The sequence below is a fragment of the Macrobrachium rosenbergii genome, chromosome 55 (assembly GCF_040412425.1).
Source record: "Macrobrachium rosenbergii isolate ZJJX-2024 chromosome 55, ASM4041242v1, whole genome shotgun sequence".
NCBI classification, from domain to species: Eukaryota; Metazoa; Arthropoda; class Malacostraca; order Decapoda; family Palaemonidae; genus Macrobrachium; species Macrobrachium rosenbergii.
This window is the reverse complement of record NC_089795.1, coordinates 32875631-32890601: the sequence shown is the minus strand read 5'-3', so window position 1 is coordinate 32890601 and position 14971 is coordinate 32875631. Positions and strand designations below refer to the sequence as shown.

The following is a 14971-nucleotide window of genomic DNA, read 5'->3' as shown; positions in this document are numbered from 1 at the left end:
AAATATGAATTTCTGTCACCTAACCCATGACATTTTCATATTCGCAAATACCAAGCCCCAAATAAAGTTTAATATAAAATTTAATGCAATTCGGGAATAACTTACACCTGAGGGTAATTATAACTCATGATTAGGTCAGAAATTGTAGGCCTACTAAGCTATCAGAAATTCTCGTGCACTTACATTTACATGGCACCTAAAGTCTAACAACCATTTTAAGCCACAATGTCATCATGATAAAAGGAAAATTGGTGGAAGAGTTTTCAAAGCTAATTACGATAAAAAAAAAAATAAAATAAAAATCACACTAAGAACAACGCATACTATCATTATAGCGGGGAGGGTAGTCAGTCATAATCATAATGGCTACTTAACAGCCAGTACATGAAATTATCAGCCCAATAATATAAAAAATCAAAATAAGAAACATAATAGGGAAAATTCAGGAGGATATTAGAAATAGCCCTTAAAAGATAGAGTATTTGTATTTATCCCCGCAAAACAGGGAAACGCCCCATTCAAAATTAAAAAAAAAGACCAATAATTTGACTAAGTTCCTGCAGGCAACATATTTTAATCAGTTGGTCGATCTATGATTATTAAACATCGCGTCTTTCAGTGGTAAGTATGAACTCTACTGAATTATAAGGTCTAATACAGACTGAGGCGGTTGGAAGACAGTCTTACGGAGAATAGTAAGGATTAAGATTCCAGTACGTACCGTTGAACGAAAAGTTACTTAGGCCTATAGACTATTTCATCTCCATTTAATCTTCATTGAAATTAACCCATCATATTCTTTCAAGTATTTACTAGTAACGTTGTTACATTTGTTATGATGTGGAGTATAACTTTGAGCATTCTCCCAAGGCAAAGTAGTCTAAAACTGAGCACAAAGAAACGCAAATGTTGACTTTGTATAATTATTATTGAGGGATAGGAAGTTTTCATTCACAAATAGACTACCGCAACAATTCATTGTGGTGGGCAGTAAATGAAAAACCAACTGAATCTATGCCAATAACTGTTCTTCACTTCTATGACGGCATTTCTCAGTTCGAACATCGATAGCCGTTCATTTTACCATAGGCCTAGTTAGCAAACCGTCTTTTTTTGTTTTTTCTACCTGTTTCGCTTACCATGGTAAATAGCATGAAATTACATATAGCAAAGTAAAATGAGGTGTGACAAAATAATTGTTTTACCTTACTCCAAAAAGCAGAGTGACAGACTTGCTTCTGTTGTCCATGGCCTATGATGGTCGGGCGGGGGGCGGTAGTCGGGTAACTAACTGGTTGAAGTCATATGCACTATTAGCATTCTAATTCTAAGAACGCTCGGAAGACACTGACTGAACTAAATTTGAAGTTGATACTCAGATACAGCTACACTGGTCCCTGAACTAGGTATTTCTACGATGTTTTAGACCTACTAATTCTGAAAGTGGCGTTTCATTTTTCCCAACAATGGCCATTGAGACACTTGGCAGATGACATCCTGTTTGGCCATATTCCATATCTGTTTGTACAAAGAATTCCATCAACGTCTTCCATGCCTGCTATCCAAGAGTTGTAGTCGCAGACGCTATTAAAAACGCTGCATTACTGACTGGTAAGTTGTGAAGGCACGAAAATGAAAGTTAAGCCTTCAGAGTCGATGGTCGCGGCCATGCTTACAGTAGGCTTCTTACTCGGTCCCAATCTGCCGAAGGCGTTCTGTGGGACCCACAAACTTGTTATCCTTTCTTGTTATTCCATTATCTCTGATTTCTAGTTTACACACAGAACAGGATAAATATTTTTGGCCAAAGGCCAAGCAATCATCGCTGAGAGGGAAATTGAGGGTAAAAAGGTTTTGAAGGTGTAACAGGAGGAAAATATCGCAGATATACTATAGAACAAGTGTTAGGAGAGGGTGGAAAGCAAGATGGAAGAAAGACAGTTTTACACATAAGGGCCTTCTACCTTGTGGGCTTATTGATTGATTGTAGCTTAATAGCTACTAGGGTCCCTGATGCCAGCCTGCAGTGGAAGCTCTCGTCAGGTCAAGAACCTTTAAGCTTTTTTCCCACAAGAATATATGGTTATTCATAGTAGTCGGATACCACCTAGTTTTCTTGGGGATCCTCTAACACAGGTTTATTGCACATAAGAAAAGTCTGTCGTATAACTTACTAGTTATATTGCATATCATTAATACACCAATTGTAACTACAAATGGTTAAAAGATCCAAAGTTGTATAAATAAATAATTATGATACACTGACACAATCTCTCTTCTAAGGGGCGAGTCTTTCTTCCTTCTCTATGGACTAAGCTGGATAGTACGGAGGAGTTTTCCGATCAAGAGGCTACTGATTCTTCTCGTTGTATCTAGAAGGCGTTAGACATTATATCCAAAACAGAGTTGGGACAGGACGTGTATATGGCAGCACAGTTGCCGTAGTTTTGCCATAATATTCAGCTGTCATGTACTCGTCAGTAAGCAGCATTCGGTTCTGGCTTCACAGAAGCTCTGTAAAGCCAAAGTAGATTCCTAGCATACTTGATAACACAAATTATAGATAGCATAGGAGGCAAAACATTGTGCATTTGCAGTGCTAAATATCATGAAGTTGTCACTAGTACCACACGGTCAACGAAAATAAACTCGACACAAATGAGGTTGATGATATCTTGTGAAATCTACTCGAAAGGTGTTTCGGCTATTTCATGAGAGGGTGCAGTGTGCATGCTGTGTCATTAGCAACCCATGCTGAAAGTAGAAAAATCCATAAAAAAAAAAAAAAAACTTCCATCTAAGTCTACCATGGATGGCTGAGGCGTGAGGAAAGCCACTTGCTCCCTAAATTGAGAAAAGTAGGAGTAAATAAATTATGGGAATCATAAAAGAATAACAGGGTAAACGAGATATTTTTATCTTTAATCCACAAAAAATACATCAAATGCTTTGTAATTTTAAATCAGTATCAATGTGATATTCAAAATAACAATTAACTTCGCGTGCATACGGATAAATTTTTGGATCCCGTCAAACAGCAGTCGCTCCGGCCAAAGTGACTGCTTTCCCTGACTGAGGGCAAAGTCACTCAGCAAACACATTGTTTTTGGATAGATTTTGCCTTTCTCTCTCTCTTAAAAAAATCTGCCGTATGAAAGCAGCTTTTCTTTTATTCTACAGTAAACCAGTTTTTTTCCAATAAATATATCCCATCCAACCAGAAGTAAAATGTTGAAAGAGACTGTTTGTCGTTAAACGGAATGAAAGCGTGAACGCAGATTTTTTTTCGAGGAGGGACAGCACTACAGATCCCAGTGTTGAATCACTGGAAAACATATAGCATACAGGCGACGAGATCGACTCCGAGTTTTGACGATGGTCTGCAGTACGTACATCTCAGGACGTAATTCAATGAACTGTCTGGGAGAATATGGACTGAACTGAATATAGAATTTGGGCCAAAGGCCAAGCACTGGGACCTATGAGGCCATTCAGCGCTGAAATGGAAATTAACAGTAAATGGTTTGAAAGGTGTACCAGGAGGAAAACCTTGCAGTTGCTCTATAAATCAATTGTTAGGAGAGGGTGGAGAGTAAGAAGGAAGAGAGATAATATGAATGGAGGTACAATAAAAGGAACGAAAGGGGTTGCAGCTAGGGGCCGAAGGCGCACTGCAAAGAACCTTGAGTAATCCGTACAGTGCACCGCATGAGGTGCACTGACGGCACTACCTCCCTACGGGGAAGGAGAATATGGGATTTAAGTTTCAAGTGTATGAGTCATCACCCTGGTAAGAGGAGATAGTGGGGCCAAAATCTGTGGAGATTAATGATTGTTAAACACCACAGTCTATCCAGGCAACCGAAGCAGCAAGATGCTTCGAGTAATGTCATCAGTAGGCCTACTGCTTATTACCTTTACGCCAGTGAACACTTATATTCAAATCTCATCCACTATTTAAAAATTCAAACGGAGTCATCGTAGACCTTCCAGCGCCAGCAAACATCACCCGTGGAACTTTAAATAATTAGGGCTACAAGGACAATGTCTAGTTATTCAAACTGCCATATAACAAGCAGCAATTGTAAACCTTTTCGTTTACTAACAGCTTGTTACAAATTATTCAGTCTAAGCCTGAAAACGAAATATTTTTCAGAAATGTAACACAACCAAAGATGATGACAAGGAAGCAAATTGCTAATCAACTTACTCATTCAGGAAGTTTTCCATTTGGGAGTAGATGTGCTGGCGTTCGCCTTTGTTGCTCTTGTAGTTCCTTCCACTCACAGTGCTCCTAGTAGGCAACAAAAACACTAGGGTATTTACCATTTCCATGTCACTCGAGGAGCTAATTGCGTCCAATGGTACGGTTAAGGTAGAAAGTACCTGAGAAGGGAAAAGGATCTTTATTAAACTGTACAATAAAAAAAAAACCTTTGTTTCTAAAACGCACACACCCGTCTTTAAGCCACATAAATTCTGAGGTGCTGTAAGTCGGGACTGTTTTAACTTAGTGTAGTTATAATACTTCTAAAACTTTATCGGTTAGAAAACTTGAAGAAATCTGGAAGAGATTTTACATGGCTGTTAATAAGAAAAAATAGACTGCTTTATAGTAATTTTTTACAGCAATTACAATGATTTTGAAACTTTGTTTACCCTAAAAGCTGAAAGTAATCACAGTCTTTCAGATCTACAAATCTTGAAGGGCTGCATATCAAAGAATTAGGAGTGTTATTACTTTCAGACAGTTCTGAATAATTTCAAGGCTTTATTTATCATAGCATAGTCATTGAAAAATGCTAAACATCGTTGGTCGCTACTCACTGTAACCTTGCTTCCACTTGGGAATGGGACGAAACGCCTTGCCCTCTTTTTAACCACTGAGGTTCCCAGGTCGTTTTCTGCCAGCCACTTGGGGACATGATTGACTCCTCGGCCTGCGAAGAAATCCACCGGTTATTAACATACCGTATTTTATTTTTTTTACTTTTAATATATTACAAGGCTTTGTGCTATTCTGATTAAGAGGTAAGTAGAAATCAGATAAAATTCTAGCACTTGAAATACCATCAAGTTTACTGAAACACAAATTTACAATTAAAATTATTATTTTTTTTTTTTGGCGGTAATGGCGATGCCATCGGTGTAGAAGATACATACGATGAAGATAATGGTAAAAATTTTAATCACACAACAATTACTTAAAAGTCATGTTATTCATCCATCGCCATTTCGAAATAGATTTGACATTTGGTGCTACTACTGCTGAAGTAGTTCCTCATTGACAGGTTGCACGTTCCCTGGTTAGCACTTGCTGGACCCGCGTTCGTTTCCTCCGACCGGCCATCGGGAGAATTAGAGAAATTTATTTCTGGTGATAGAAATTCATTTCTCGTTATAACGTGTTTCGGATTACACAATAAGCTGTAGATCCCGTTGCTAGGTAACCAATTGGTTCTTAGCACCGTAAAATAAATCTAATCCTTCGGGCCAGCCCTAGGAAAGCTGTTAATCAGCTCAGTGGTCTGGTTAAACTAAGGTATACTTAACTTTTACTGCTGAGGTTGATTTTTCGCTTGTTTACACCTGCTATATATTTGCCTGTAGACCGGAATACAGTTCCCAGCCTCAAAGCCATGGTAATTGACGTTCATATCGATAAAAACTGAAAGCATCAGACTAAACTATTACTCCTAAGAGCGCGTCCTCACTGCAATAATATATGTAATGAACACGTGGCGACAACTTATCTCTTGCATATCACAAACAGGTTGAAATTAAACCAACGATCGTAAGGAGGAAAAAGAACCTTTGGCGAATCCCGGGTAATCGCTCGCAACACTCTTTAGAACTACCAAGTAATCATTAATTTGTTTTCAACCCGTTTGTGGTGTGTGCGATAAGTTACCGATGAGTGATCATGACAGGTTTTAAAACCTCGAAAATCCAAAACAACGCAAAAAATGTGATTTAGCTAACAATGAAAATGTAATTAAACAAACTTTTTTTTTATAAGGAAATTTTCTCATGAAGGCCTTTCACGTTTCCAGATGAATAATTGCGAAAATGGTGTTTTTAATGGTATATTTTGGGGAATGGTCGCTGTCATTACCGTTAGATGACGTGCGTTTGCAGCATGTGTCAAAAATTTTATCTTAATGAATAGACTGTTTTATTCATCAGCTCCTATCCTGCTTTTCATTTAAAAGCAGGCCCAGTCTTTTTATATTTCTAATTTCTTGCTGAGAGTGAATGTCTATATACCATAAGTAGAGTAGAGTAAGGGATTAACCCATAGAGGGCTCCCTATTATATACATACACACACACACACACACACACACATATATATATATATATATATATATATATATATATATATATATATATATATATATATATATGTGTGTGTGTGTGTGTGTGTGTGTGTGTGTGTGTGTGCATAAACATATATTAATTGTGTGGATGTATCTTTTCATTTAGTATCAATTTTTTTCTCTCTAATTTCTCTGACCACCGCCGGCAGCAACACGAAATAATCGACTGACCACCAGGTACTAAATCACTGAGGTCCAATAGCTTTTAAGGAATGTGACTTTCTTGTCTGAGATCGACCGAAGCTTTTCTTCTGAGAAAGGACAACACTATCGCCACACTGAGAGAGAGAGAGAGAGAGAGAGAGAGAGAGAGAGAGAGAGAGAGAGAGAGAGAGAGAGATTATGTTATTTGTAACATACAAAGCTTTTCACAGGAAATCCTTGTAAAAAAATGTTATCAACGATGTTTATAAAAATAATTGCTATCAACAGAAACGTTGGATGAGAAAAGTCCACGCCATCCATCCCTTTGACGTGAAGCTGTTGCTTCAGATAACTTTTACTCTTCTGGGGTCAGCACTTTAATCCCTGTGACCCAAGAAAGGGAGAACCAGATATCATATGGGGACTGGCGAATACTCGAGAGCTAAACCTAATTTGTGTGTCAAATATTGACCATCTCTGATTCTGATTACTGTAGTCTTAACTTACAGCCAAGCTCTGATAGTTCTGATATCTTTGTCTGCTTTACCTGAGCAAAAGGATGTCGAGTATCAGAAGCTAAGAAAATGGGCTTCATCTGAAAATTTCTTATTACTGCCTCTTCTTACCTCTTTTATTTCTTTCTTTCTCTACTCCTACGCCATCTGTCTAATTTTTTGTCTGTTCTCCATCCCCTATCACAAAGGGTCACCCCTGAAATTTCTTGCATAAGGTATTTGCCATCATATCTGGAATCAGCCCACCCGATGGAAACGCACGAGAAAATCCATTTCCCTGTGCTGGTTTATCGTAGGATGCGCAGAAAGTCGAATGGAATTAGAAAAATGAAACGCAAATTCTACTACCACATGGATAGCTGAACAAATTAATAAAATTTGGAAAATTTTGAAAAAGTACCATTTCACGGGCCACTCACATTTATCGTCCAGACCGTTGCCAAGTATCTGATCAGACTTTCATGAGAGATCTGGACACATTTTTAACTGTCATCTATTTCCCAGTAAAAAGGTTTCACGTAAGTTCCTGGGACTCGGTTTTTAAAAGGTTTCCACCATATTTATTACTTTATCCCTGATTTCATACATGGAGCTGCTTCTTAATACGATGGTTTTGGAGACGAAATGGATGGGGATTTTACATTCTGAAAGGAGACTTGCTGTAAAAGCCTATAAATTCGAATGATCTCTTCCCGTGGAGTTGAAGGTTTTCCTAAAACGAGACTCAGATTTTCCTTTTCGTGCAGCTTCTGGGTGGAGAAATGTAAACTAAATTTCTTTTCATTGTATTATTTCATACCTTTAATTACAATTGGCAAATTAATATGAGCAAAACAAGGAAAGCTTAAAAGGATACTAGAAATGGAACAGGCATTTTTGAGCCTTAGGTAAAGAAGAAAAAGAACCTAAACGCGCTCGTCCTGGAGATTTATATTGTTGCTGTCAAGGTCGAAGTACCACCAGAATAGTCTGAAACTTCATGAACCTTTTTCCACATAAGACTATGCTCTAAATTTCACGGAAAGAAAATATACAGGATGATTGCGCAAATGAAGACACGTAACTTTGTCTGGCAGGAATCATTATTTTAAAATTAAATTGAAAGGATTTTAAGGAAATACTGTATATCCTGTGAACAGGATGTTGAAGAGCGGGAAACAAACATTCAAGCAATACGAAACAATTTACATAGACCTTTAGTATTTCTCAGTTAAGAATTAGCATTATTACCAATCCTTGTTTTTAAAACCTGTAAACACACACTCACACAGTCCGATTTAAGTAATACTCACCTACATCAGTGCAATCAGATCAAAGCGTCTGAGTCCTCGAGACACTTCACGAGAGACCCGGCATGATGAAAACTAACAGTCGTAGCATGACGGACCACGAGCTGACGGAAGTAATTCCTGAGAACCTATGATGGGTTTATTTTTCTTTGGGCAAAGGTTAACAAGAGACTTGATTCTTATTTATGAGAAAAGCTGTGGAAACGGAGACCGTAAGTCACAAAACCTGAGGTAACGTTTTCTCCAACTTCAGACGTCTGTTAATGAAGCAGCTAAGAAAGCGAATCACTGAACTTCGGAAGCGATCCTGCAAGACACTAAATCCAAGACGAACTATTCGAGCCTTTATAAAGGTCCCGTTGTAATCAGCAAACCTAAGGGTAATTGTTCCTTTGACAATAGAAATTCCATCGAGATATTAACGGATAATTTATACTCATTACTCCCCTGGCGTGAACGGACCTACATTTGTGACCCATTAAGATGTCCAGTGCCCAGCGTTTACACAGATGTTTTGTTGGCTTCTTCTTCATCAGTGTCACTATTGTGATAATTATAATTTCTTCATCGTGCCAATACTTTAGTAATTACAATGTAAGATTTATGACATTAATATTCTTTTCGAGCCATCTGTATTGGGCACTACCTTTATTCAAGACAATGGAAGAACCATTCGTCGATCTTTCAGAAACACAGGTGGAGTCTGCTTGTCATGAAATCAGATTTCCCATGGATTTGTTTTTTAATAAACCAGGTGACAACGTCATGTGGACAAAATATATTTTTTAATTTATGAAAAACAAGTTTATATTTCCGTGTTTTATATACTTATACACGCAAACACACACACACATAATTAATATATATATGTTTATATACGTGCATATGTATCTATATGTATATATATATATAAAGTTTTTCTTTTTAATAAGACAATTCTGTTCAAAAGTAGAAAATTGTGGAAGCTTAAAACTAAAGAGAAATTTAAAATTTTCTCTCAAAGATTCAAGAATTTAAATATAAAAATGAGCTAATCGTTTGCGGTTACATAAACAAAAAGAAGGTAGTGTGCAGGGCTTTATATATACATACATATATATATATATATATATATATATATATATATATATATATATGATATATATATATATATATATATATATATTAACTTTTATCACATACACAATTGTTCTGTGCATTAGTAGAATTACAGCGACCCATTCGTTTGAATGGTATCATTGAAAGTATTTATTCAGAAAGTTTTTTGATGAACAGCGCCCACATTATCGCGTCCGTACTTGACACTTGGATAATGTGACTGTTTGTCCAAGAAAGCCTTGTAACTTTTTCTGAATAAATACCTATTAGACACCATCCAGTTTGAATGAGGTCCATTTAGTTAATATATATATATATATATATATATATATATATATATATAGTGTGTGTGGTAGTTAGTATATATATATATATATATATATATATATATATATATATATATATATATATATATATATATATATATATATATATGTGTGTATATTGTCAGTATGTGTTTAATTTTAACATAAATTAATTTGTTTGAATAAGTCACTTTTGCAGTAACTATTTTGGAATGTAATGACCCTGTTTCCTCTTCCCGACATTCCTGACTTGTTGTATAGTTTTAATTACAATGAGCTTGTTTATTTTTCACAGTTTGTGTTGGCTTCATCTGAGCTGTATTCGGCGCTGTCTCGCTAGGGACTGAGTCGGTCGTTTCTGACCATTAACATTGTGAGGCTTGACTTATTTTGGGATTAACACTCGATTACGAGGTCTGCCTTCTTCAGTTGCTGCTGCTGACCCTTTTGAGAGATTGATTATTCTACAGTCGTTGCGCTCCTTGGTTCAGTTATTTTGCCAGGGGGACCTCTCGCCAACTGGTAAGGCATTTACCTGTCGGACGGCCGTGTCCATTGATTGTCTTGCGACGTTAAAGTGATTCTTTCTTTTCAGTCTGCACCCTTGGCCCAGTTATTTTGCCAAGGACCTCTTTACGGTTTGGTGCAAGGTCTTAAGAATATATATTATTCTCGACCTGTGGTTTGAAGGCTGTGTTAGCCATACTACCACTGTTTAGAGCTCACTTCTATGGGAAGCAATTTATTTTTGATAAATATTTAGTGTGTAAATGAGTTAGGTTATTCTTGACTTTTGACATTCTATTACTTTCAGGGCCTCTTTAAAGTGTAATTGCATAGTCTGTCTTAATTTGTAAGTGTGTGTTTGTTATCTGATGTTTTCAGTGTGTGGTTGATTTTTGTGTTTATTTAATGTATTTTGTAAGAGCCCAGTGGCTCGTTTTTCTAAAAAGTTTGCATAGCTATTAAGGTTTATTTTCAGTTTTTCTTATCCTTGATTCCATCTTCTGTACATTTGTTTCTGGGCCATTCCACCTATTGTGGGCTTGGTCGTTAGTGACTTTATTTGTATTTTAAGAGACTTGTGTATGTTTGATGTGGGCCCATAACATATATATATATATATATATATATATATATATATATATATATATATATATATATATATATATATTCTCCAGAAAAATTAAAACAAACGTAATGACAGATGAATGTTTGTACATAACCGGTGTATGACTCAGTCGTTTGACTTTACTGTTGTCAATAATATTCGTATAATACACATCTGTTGAATATGTAATTTACAATTGAAAACCTTATAGCATTACATATCATTCAGTTTCATTGTTGGCTAAATAAATAATGTTATGTATAACACAATACATAATATCTATTACTAATAACTAAGAGTAACATATTTTTTATATGAACGATGATAATTTTATGCCTTAAAAAGAAATAATTCTATTACACGCGTAAAAATTAAAAGTGCACGAAAAAGACAGGAATACATATTACTGTCAATGTCTTTCACAGAAGTCGTTTCTTGAATGATGCAATTTTATTTTGAATTATTATTTTCCAGTGTAATTCTTATCTTAAGGCTATTAAACAACCCCGAAAGAGGCTCCTTTATATGTTATCTAGATTATCGTTTTGCACCGGCGTCTGTCTTACATTCAGTTTTCGGGAATTATTTTTTTTTAAAGAGAATTTCTAATGGGACTAGCAGTCCAATGTCTTTTCACCCCCGGTCCAAAAGAAAAACAAGTAAAAGGAAAAATGAACGTTTGTAGTATCACAACACAATCATAATCAGTCATCCCGGAGGATCACAGTCGGATATCCAAGCTTCCTTATTCATCTGTGGCACCAGCCGGGGATTTATTCTCATTTCCATGGTATTGTAATTTTCTGGTAGCCTTTGTCTCTTCTGTAACATTAGGAGAAGAAATGTTTGATACATCCTCAGAGATGGTTCTCAGAGAGACCGTTAGAGCATGGTGAACATCTTTCGAGTAACTGTTACCTACATTATGGATTGCTGAACGGCTCTATGGAGTGGTCACGCGCCACTGGCAATTAATTCTATGTGGTCCGTTCTTTCGAATGTGGGCGGTTGGGGCTGCGCAGCCGTTTAGCAGCCGTGAGAGTCGCAATATGTTGCTCTGTAGTTTTCCTCTTTTTCTTCTACCGGTGATGATAATTGGAAAACGGGGATTCGGACTATCCGTAGAATTACAGTTGTTACAGAACGAAGTGAACAGCAAGGTGACGGTTGTCCTTCTGATTCTAACGATGAATCGTCCTCAGTTTCTTAATTGGCTTCAACACTGCACTAGATTCATTCTGAGTTATAGAATCTCCCTTTGCCCATCTCAAGACTTCCACGGCGAGGGGATTCAGAAGGATTTTCAGGGAATTCAAACTAGTTGACTGCCTCTCTTTTCGCGTTTTTTCCAGGCTATATGATCTCACTATGGCAATAGTAAAAACTGTTGGTATCATTACTATTCGAAAAATGCGGGAGTTTTCTGAATGGTACACTGGCTGGTTTTACAGCAGGTTACCATGGACCTTTCCCTTTGGCGTAGATCTCCCTTGACGACATTCAACGCTCCATCCTACTCTTGCAGGATCTTCGCTACCGGTAGTGACCTGTTGGGAAGACAACACAACTCATTGTTGGTTTCGTTTTTTTATCGCGCGTTCATAAACACTGAACAGTAATCATGAAATTTAGTGTAAGGAAGTAGTTTGAGCCCTGTTATTTCTAAACGTTATGTTCAGTGGTTTTCCAATTTTCGGTCTCTATGCACCTGTCTATAAGTGGATTATAAAGATACCATATCGAGCTGCTTGTTTTTTTATTTCACTGCAAAACATAAGTATTTGGTAAAATGAGATTTTAGCTTTTTTGTTCTAAGTAAAATCTAGAACTAGCACACACTGCCAAATGATGGTACCAAAGGACAGGACGTCCGTAAAAATAAAAACGAAAATTAAATGGAGTGGAGTAAGAGAACATAAAGAGTTGCAAATTATTACTAAGGTCTCACTCACACTATTTGTAGTATGGTGAAGACGATATGATGTTAAAAGACCAAAGTTAAAAGACCAAAGAAATGTGACCAATTACATCGAAACTGATCAAATGAACAATGGGGAAAAAATGTGAACTTACAAATACAGTAAAAGTAAAAGTACAATGAAAATAAGAAAATAGAATACAGTATAAGAATCAAATATGAGAACAGTTAGGTCTAAAATGTAGAATTTTATCATGATAATCGAGGTATGGGAAAAGAAAGAAAATGAAAATGACAGTTTTTGAGAAAGTCGAATTCTTTATTTAGCTGGTTTAGAAAAGGAGAAAAACATGAAATTGCTTGACCATCTGAATGTTAAAGGTGATGAAGAGAGGAGAGGAGAGGTTGGTAAGTGTACCCTGCCTGCCGTGTTAATTAATCAAAACAAACGTACATAAGTGCTCTGAAAATAGTCCCATTTTTGCACAGATAAGCTTCAGAGCAAGAAAAGAATTTGGCATATTGTGTGTTAGGACGGAACAGTAGAAAGGCCAAGTTGTAAGATGTAATGGTGGAAAGAAAAGGAAATAAGAGCTTGTAGAGAGGGCTTTAAGAGAAAATGGCGAAGATGACAGATAAAAAGAGCAAGACTAGGAAAGAGGAACGTGAAAGATTGATTACTTATAGGGATGTCTGTGTGCTGTTGATGCTTCAGTGTAACTGCATGAAGAGGTTCCAAAGCAATAGACATTAATGTTTAAACAAGGATTTCACTCTTGCTTTTTCAATCAAAGGATACGTGTGGTACTGACTTCTGCATTTGTTTCTAATATGGTGTTTGTTAAAAACAGATTTCCTGATAACATTAAATATGATATGAGAAATTACTATGCATTATTTTCTTGCTCTATCCATCTTTTTAAAGCACCTCATCCATTTCTGGTATATAGTTTGATTCCTTTTCTGTTAAGGCCATACTCTGTGGGTGATATACCAACTGAATTCTCGGCTCTGAACATTCTTTCACAAACAATTGCTGTTACACTGAACTATTGAGTTACGTGCAGAGCTATTTAACTTAAAACAGTTTTACTAGCTTTTTAAAACTTTCTTTCAGTTACATTGACTTCCCTTGTTATTCACTGTTTCTCTCTTTACTTTTTAATATCGTCTTTATTTTTACTTTCTGAGGGACTTCGCTAAATCGTATATTCGTTTTATTCCTAAACCATTACACGTTTCTGCAATTAAATACTCGCATACACTTAGAAGATGTACGTTTTCACTATAATCCTTACATAGTCACTTCCTTTTCTAATTAATGCCGAAAAGTTAAGGCGATACTACTACGCTTAATTTTTACTGAAGATTAACCGGTGACTCCCTTACTCACAATTTTACTGAAGACTAAAAGGGGTCCGTTTAACTTTTCCTTTTCCTGAGGTAGAGCCACTAACGTTCAGGAATAGCTGCGCAAGTCTGCCTGCACAGGCAGACCTGTGCAGGCATATCTCCACCGCTAATGATAGTGATTTTTTTTTTTTTTTACCCAGTCGTGGCGTCAACAAGCTATGCTCTGGCAATAATTGGCTTGCTAGCAGCAACGAAAAATAATCAACGCCAATAAAAGACGTCCATGGAGAATGAGTAAACATTCATAGTTTACTCTTGTTTTATTTTGTTCCATTACTATATAGAAAATAATTTTGTTATTTTAAAACTGAATACAATACAGGCCCGTACCCAGTGTTTTTTTTATGGGGGTGGGGGCGGGTTCGTTTTTCCCAAAACTGGACCTTTTCCTTTATATATGCCATTGCATATATAGGTATATACAAGCTGAAATACTTGATAATGTTATTTTAGTTATATTAAGAAGAAAAACTGGGCATGCAGTCTAAAATCTACAAATATGGTGGCATATATCATATTCCTATTATCACTCTTGTATTTCCTACTATTAAAGAATGATGTTAATGTTTAATAATAAATTTTATAAAAGAAGACTTGCCAATAAAACAAAAGGTTGTTATTTATTACTTTATAAGTACAGTTCAAAGAAAAGGATAGTCACAGAAAAAATGGACTTCCAGAAATTTTTGGGGGCGTTGCCTCGACCCCCCGACCCTCCCCCCCTTCGGTACAGGCCTGCAATACATGATGCATAATTCCGAACTGACGGAAATAGGCCTATTCTTGTTTCAAATTACTT

At 36.5% G+C, this 14971-nt stretch overlaps 1 long non-coding RNA gene across 1 annotated transcript in view; it reads right to left on the bottom strand.

Annotated features, from left to right (window-relative positions):
* Positions 1 to 4216: 4216 nt before the first annotated feature.
* LOC136835935 (uncharacterized) overlaps positions 4217 to 14971 on the bottom strand; it is a 32009-nt gene continuing 21254 nt past the window's right edge. Inside the window, exons 2-3 of the long non-coding RNA XR_010852305.1 lie at positions 4828 to 4940; positions 4217 to 4386 (exon numbers count right to left, since the gene is read on the bottom strand). This is a non-coding gene — a long non-coding RNA (uncharacterized lncRNA). The remainder of the gene's footprint in view (positions 4387 to 4827; positions 4941 to 14971) is intronic.